The following is a 6,000-nucleotide window of genomic DNA, read 5'->3' on the forward strand; positions in this document are numbered from 1 at the left end:
CAAAATTAAGTCATTGCGGGCAGGTAATTAGGCTTAAGAAAAATAAACAAGCTTTAAGGAGTTTAATAAATGTTTTCCTCAACCCTCCCAACTGAGGAAAATGAGGCACTGTCCTTTGGAGCGATACAAAAGTGCAGAAACAGACATTGAAATAAAACGGGTGATGATGGGAAGTGGGGTAAAACCGCTCCTGGTTGTGTTGAAAGCAAAACTTTGAATAAGATGCTGAGAGAATGGGGTTTTCTCTACCTAGTTTATATTCAGCTTTGACTTACTTTCCTGCCCGTACTGGGAGACCTGCAAATACCTCAGAGCTCTGCTGACCACAGGTTCGCTGAGCAGTGGTCTGTGTAAAGCAACAATAAAAAAGCTCGACAACCAAAATTTCCAGCCACTCGGCTGTCGTTCAGAATAACAAACTCTATTTCTGTCTAATTTGGTGACCTCAGAACACAACTGATAAGGAAATTTGTTTATCAAGATATATGGTGGAAATAGCTCTAAGTGTGAGAAAGTGTTGCAATGCTCGTGCTCTTGTTAAGGCTCCTTGAGGTGAGAAAAGCTTTGCTGTAGAACCATTTTCCACGTAATCTTCATGTTCTAAGTATCCTGCTTGAATTGCACTGGGATCTAATTCCAAAAATTCACGTTTTCCTTGGGTGTTCAGCCGGGCTTTTTCAGTGTGTAAATATTCAAGCCTGAGGTAGCGGTAAAAATCCCTGGTCTCTGCCTCGTTCAGCTCCCACCCTCATGGCAGTAACCAAAACCATTCCAAATAAAGCCGAGGCATCACTTTGCTCCTTACTACGAGCAAGGGCTCTCTGTCCTATACTACTCCTTGTACAGGCACTGAGCGCTTTTTGAAAGCTAAACAAATAATAACCCTATCAAAATAAACCAATTTTAAATGGTAGCAAATAAAGAGGAGTACAATCATGTGCTCCTTCGCCTGACTAATGTTTCTATGTGCTCAGCCCTCGGTCTTATTGCCTTTATGAGATTTACATAAATTAGTCATCACATTTTATCATTTTCCTTTTACATATGTATGGCTGTTAGATGTGTGTGAAAAAATGTCATGAGTATCAGAGGTCTATTTGCATTAGAATTTCCAGTGGAAATGTCAAGTATGACCTTTCCCTTGTCCGGGTGGCTAATCCCATTTGAAATTCCTGCCATGCTCCTAGGGAGGGTCACTGCGCTCGTGAATTCAAGCACAGCACCTGCTGCAGCCTCCGCTCCTCCTCTTCCTCCCCGAGCTCAGATGACGGAGCTGGCAGCCCGCAGAGCCGGCCGATGCTCGGCCTGGCTGCGGCTTGCTGCCGTCTCCGCTCCCCTGTTATGGGGTTAAAAGGCGTTGGTACCAATTTTTTTTTCTCTCTCTCTCCTTTTTTTTTTTTTTTTGTTTTTTTTTTTGTTTTTTTTTGTTTTCCTCCTCTTCTCGGCATGTTGTTTTTGGCAGGTTTAAAGAACATGAAGGAAAGACGTGGCAGACAGATTAATGGTGACTTGAAATACAGGAATGGTGACTTGGAAATTTTAGGGCAGAAAAATAAGACTTTTTTCACACTAAGAGAATAAAAGGCAAGAGTAAAGATGTATGTGGGTTCAAAATGGGTAAGAGATGCACGTTTCATGATGAGGGAGTTGAAGCCTTCCCTCGTGGTTGTAAATCAATCTGGAGGCTGTAAGCAGGTGCAAATATATTGGCAGGATATCCACATGTAATAAACTAACTCTTGCTTTGCCACTGCGTGGGTCTGTTGACAATTTCCCATTACAGGAAGTGCTTTCTGATATTCAGAGGAAATCTGCTCTTGGGTTATGTCTATTTCTATAGCAGTGCCTTTTTAATCCCATTGTATGCTGAAGGGATTTGGAAGTAAAATTTCCTGCAGCCTACAAGAAAATAACTTTTATAACCTTGCTTATCTCTAATTACATTTTATTATTTTTTAGATGTTAGTTTATTTAAATATTTACTTTGGGAAATAACCATCAGAGATTAAGTTCTTGGTTCCTGTAGTCATGTGGATATTATCTGTTTATGGCTTCTTTCTGAACCAGCCCTCAGTCAAATAATTTTCCTTTAGACTGTAGCTGTGCTGGCAAGAACAAGAAGCACTGGTGCCTTTGTAATCAGTTCCTGACATTAGAGATAGCACGGCGAGTTCCTGGGCCTCCTTCATCTTACATAAAGCTTGATTAAAGCACAAAGCCAAGATAATGGGAATGCCAAACTTGCTCCTAATTCTGCTGCCAGACTGCCCCATGAGCTGTAGCAAACAACCCACTTACAACCATAAATTTTATATCCCTGTATGAATTGACAATAATTCCCTGTAATGTGTGGAGGAGGCTTGGTGAATGGAGATTCTTAAGGGGAAAAAAAAATAACTTTGTAAATACCATTCAATAGTAGCTTGTGTAGTACTGCTGGGAACTCATGCAGCCCACTGCTGCTCCTGGTTTGGACCTCCTGGCCTGGGTGGGGACCTGGTGCCCGTGAGATGCTGGGAGCTGCTTAGGTGCACAGGGAGCCTACCTGCTCCAATTGCTCATGGACAGCTTTCCATGCATTTCCATTCCATTTTTCTTACACTGCAGTGCAGTGCGTAAAACCTGTGTGAGAACAGGATGTTCACTCTGGGTGACCAAGCCAGCTCAGCTATTCTCTTTCCAGCCTAAGAGGATCCCCTTCCTGCAGCACCTGATTGAAATCAGGTTTCTAAAGTCTGAGCATCTGTCTCACAGCAAGTGTTTTGGTGGGTGATCTGCACTCTGATACAGCATAACCTTCAGTGCTTTTCCTGAGGAAGTGACTGTGCTGACAAATGAAGTGTGTTTATCTGCTGAATAGAAAAAAATACAAGTAAGAAATGTATTTAACTGGGAGGTGACTCAGTATGTGACAGGTGGGATGCTGGTTACATATTTTCCTTAAGGAGTGGTAAAAGATGACAGGAACAAATCTGTCATGTCCTCCCAGGGTGTGTACGTGGGCAATGTGAATCAATATATTACAAACACGGACACATCGTGGTGGGTGGTTTTAAACTCAGTGCTGCAAAATCACTGGGGGCTAAAGCCAAGGTCTTTAAGCAACCTCCTGCCCTAATGCATTTGGCTGAACACGGCCCTGAGGTTCCAGTAATGGCTGGATGTCTAAGCAAGTGCAATCAGGACTGAGTCCAGCGAGAGCAGGGCAGCTTCCTTTGCGAAAAGAGTCTTGTTTCATCATGCTCTGTGTGTGTTTATCTGAAAACAGAACATATTCTTGAAATGACTAGTTAGTGTCTGCTAACGTTTTCTGAGTCAAGAGCGCTGCTTGCCTCTCTAGGGAGCAGCAGGGCCTGCTGCCAGCACGGCACCTGGAGGGAAGTCTGAGAAGACTGTGGACACGGCAGTTCTCTCTCTCAAATCTGGATGTGATGTATCTGCAATTTGTGCCATCAGCTAGACAGGCCAGCACACACCATAGCTGAGTGTACTGGGCAAACACCAGCTCATTAAAACTGCAGGAAATACCTCTTTTTAAAAGCAGGGATCTTTGTATATCACTGTTAGCTTGTCGAGCCTTTCTGTGGAACAGAGGAGAAAGGAATTCTTAAAGGCTTGAAAGCTGAGCTTACCCTTCAAGGCCAGCAGTGGGAACGGCTGCAGTTCTGTTCTCTTCCGCTCAGACTCCTTTACAACCACCTCTGGTACCCCACACTGCTCCTTCAGGAGGAATCTGACATGGTTGAAAGGACAGGGATGATTGCTGTAGTGCCCTGAGCCCCTTGGCAAATGCCTTTTTGCTGCCTGGCCATTCCTATGAGCTCTTGTGAGCATTTCCCATGTTGGACAGATGGCTCCGGCCAACTGCTCTCATGGGAAGTGTTCTCACGTCCTCAAATCTTCCCGTAAGTCTTGCTTTTCCTTTAACACAGAGCCTGCTTCCTTATATAGGAAGTTGCACTTAGAAGTGCAGCCTCCTGTGAAGATTTAGGAGCCTCTCCAGGCTGCTGTATCTCTTCCAGGCACTGTGCAGATACAAACAGGCTGGGTTTCTGATGCTGTGGAGACCTTACAAGGTAGTGGCCAGAGCCTCTGTAATAAAACCCTTCTGCTTATTAATGGCTTCCTGCAGCTTTCACATGCCACCATCCAGCTGAAAACAGCCCCTCTCCAACAACACCATTTCCAGTGGCTTCGCCCACTTGCCTTAAAAATTCAAGTCAGATCAGAAATATTCTTTAATGCCACACTAGTAACAAACACTTCATGCTACATCAATTAAATCGCATGGGTGTGTCATGATGTGATTGTACTTCAGGAAAGCAGAAGACAAATAGAGTCATAAACAATTTTTGTAGTGCTAGGAGAGGGAAGAGAGAATTTAACATTCTGAAGCACAGTATTACATTTGAGCTACATATCTGTCCCCCTCTCCTTTACTCCAGTCTCCTGAGATTGCTGAGCCGGAGATCAGCACTGTAAATCAGCAGTCCTCTGAATGGTCAGCTAAAATGCTAAATACTCCAGACGGGGATTTTCTCTTGGTTCACGAGTGGCATAATTCACCTCCTTTATTTATTTACTTGTTTTTAAATATGGTCTTTCTGAGGAAATAAGGGGTTTGCTGTTGTGCCCTGGCTGACGAACAGATGACACCAATGTCAGTGGTAATCTCCGACCTGTACCAACACAGCTTGACTGGAATTCAGGTGTAGTCCATTGCCTTCCTGGCTTGCTTGGATAAACAGGAGCTAATTAATTGTCATGCTGGCTTGTGAGTGAGGTCACTCTCGATCCAGGGAAAAGCTTCCCAGTCCTGACCTCATAAAGGTTTAAGTTCTAATCTGTTAATTCCGTCCGCAAGATACTTTTCCATGTGTTCAGAATTTAGGTCTAAAGTTGCCCCCAACACACTATATTTGACAAATGCTGCTAAGTACTAGATAAAATAAATAATAGATTGCATGACAAGTAGGGTTTTCTTTTTTTCAGATTTCTCTATTTTATATTGCTGTGATTTCAAACATATGTGGTTAAGCTTATCGGATTTCTAAAAATGAACGTTCTATAAAAATCACACTGGGCCCCTCAGCTGTGTTTTCCTCTATTATTTATAGACAAATTGAAAACAAATGGTCTTCTCTCTTTCAAAAACAAAAAAGCACAATGAAATGGAAGCAGCTGTCAGAATGTGCTTTTCCTCCCAAAGTCATCTGCAACACAAACTAAATTGGAGATTATTTCCTCTAATCTGAAGTGCGTTGCCATTTAATGGTGGTTTTGGAGGCAATTCCGGGGGAAGCTGAAGGGAAAAGTGTCAAAGACTGCTGCAATGGGGGAGAGAGGGAGCTCAAAGGCCCTTTTTGGGCCATGCCACATCTGAGCAGTGCTGTTCTGCTGGAAGGTGTGTGAAGGACATTCCTTGGATGTCAGAAAACAAGATACACAAATTTAAGGGGTGAATAGTCTGGAGGCACATTCATGCCTCCTAAAGGAGATCTATACCCCATAAAACATCTGGGAAAGGATTTGGAGCTCAGAGGGGACACAAGAGCACTTAATGCACTGGATTACAGCATTCCCTCTAGCTGCCTGTGCTTTTTAAGAGGATGCTGAAAGATGGGAGAGTGCAGAAAGCTTGGGAGCTGGTTTAAAGGCTTGTGTTTTGAATGGAGAGAAAGAGATCAAGAATTCCATGTATTTAGCTTATCACAAAGAAAGGCTGAGGAGTGACTTGATTACAGTACTTTAAACACCTCTGTGGAGAGGAAATATGTACTAAAGAGCTCTGTAATTTAGCTGGCTAAGTCACAAGACTGAACTTGAAACCAGAAAACTCAGAGCACAGGCATGTATCTTTAGCAGAGATGTTTAATAACCACTATAATAAACCACCAAGGAAAGTGATAAATTCCCCAGCTCCTGATTTATTCAGGTCAGGGCTGCAGCCCTACTTGGAAGTGGTGCTTAAACCGAGCACGAGCTGAAGGGATGAGCAGA

This window comes from Oenanthe melanoleuca, chromosome 4 (genome assembly GCF_029582105.1).
Source record: "Oenanthe melanoleuca isolate GR-GAL-2019-014 chromosome 4, OMel1.0, whole genome shotgun sequence".
In the NCBI taxonomy this organism is placed as follows: Eukaryota; Metazoa; Chordata; class Aves; order Passeriformes; family Muscicapidae; genus Oenanthe; species Oenanthe melanoleuca.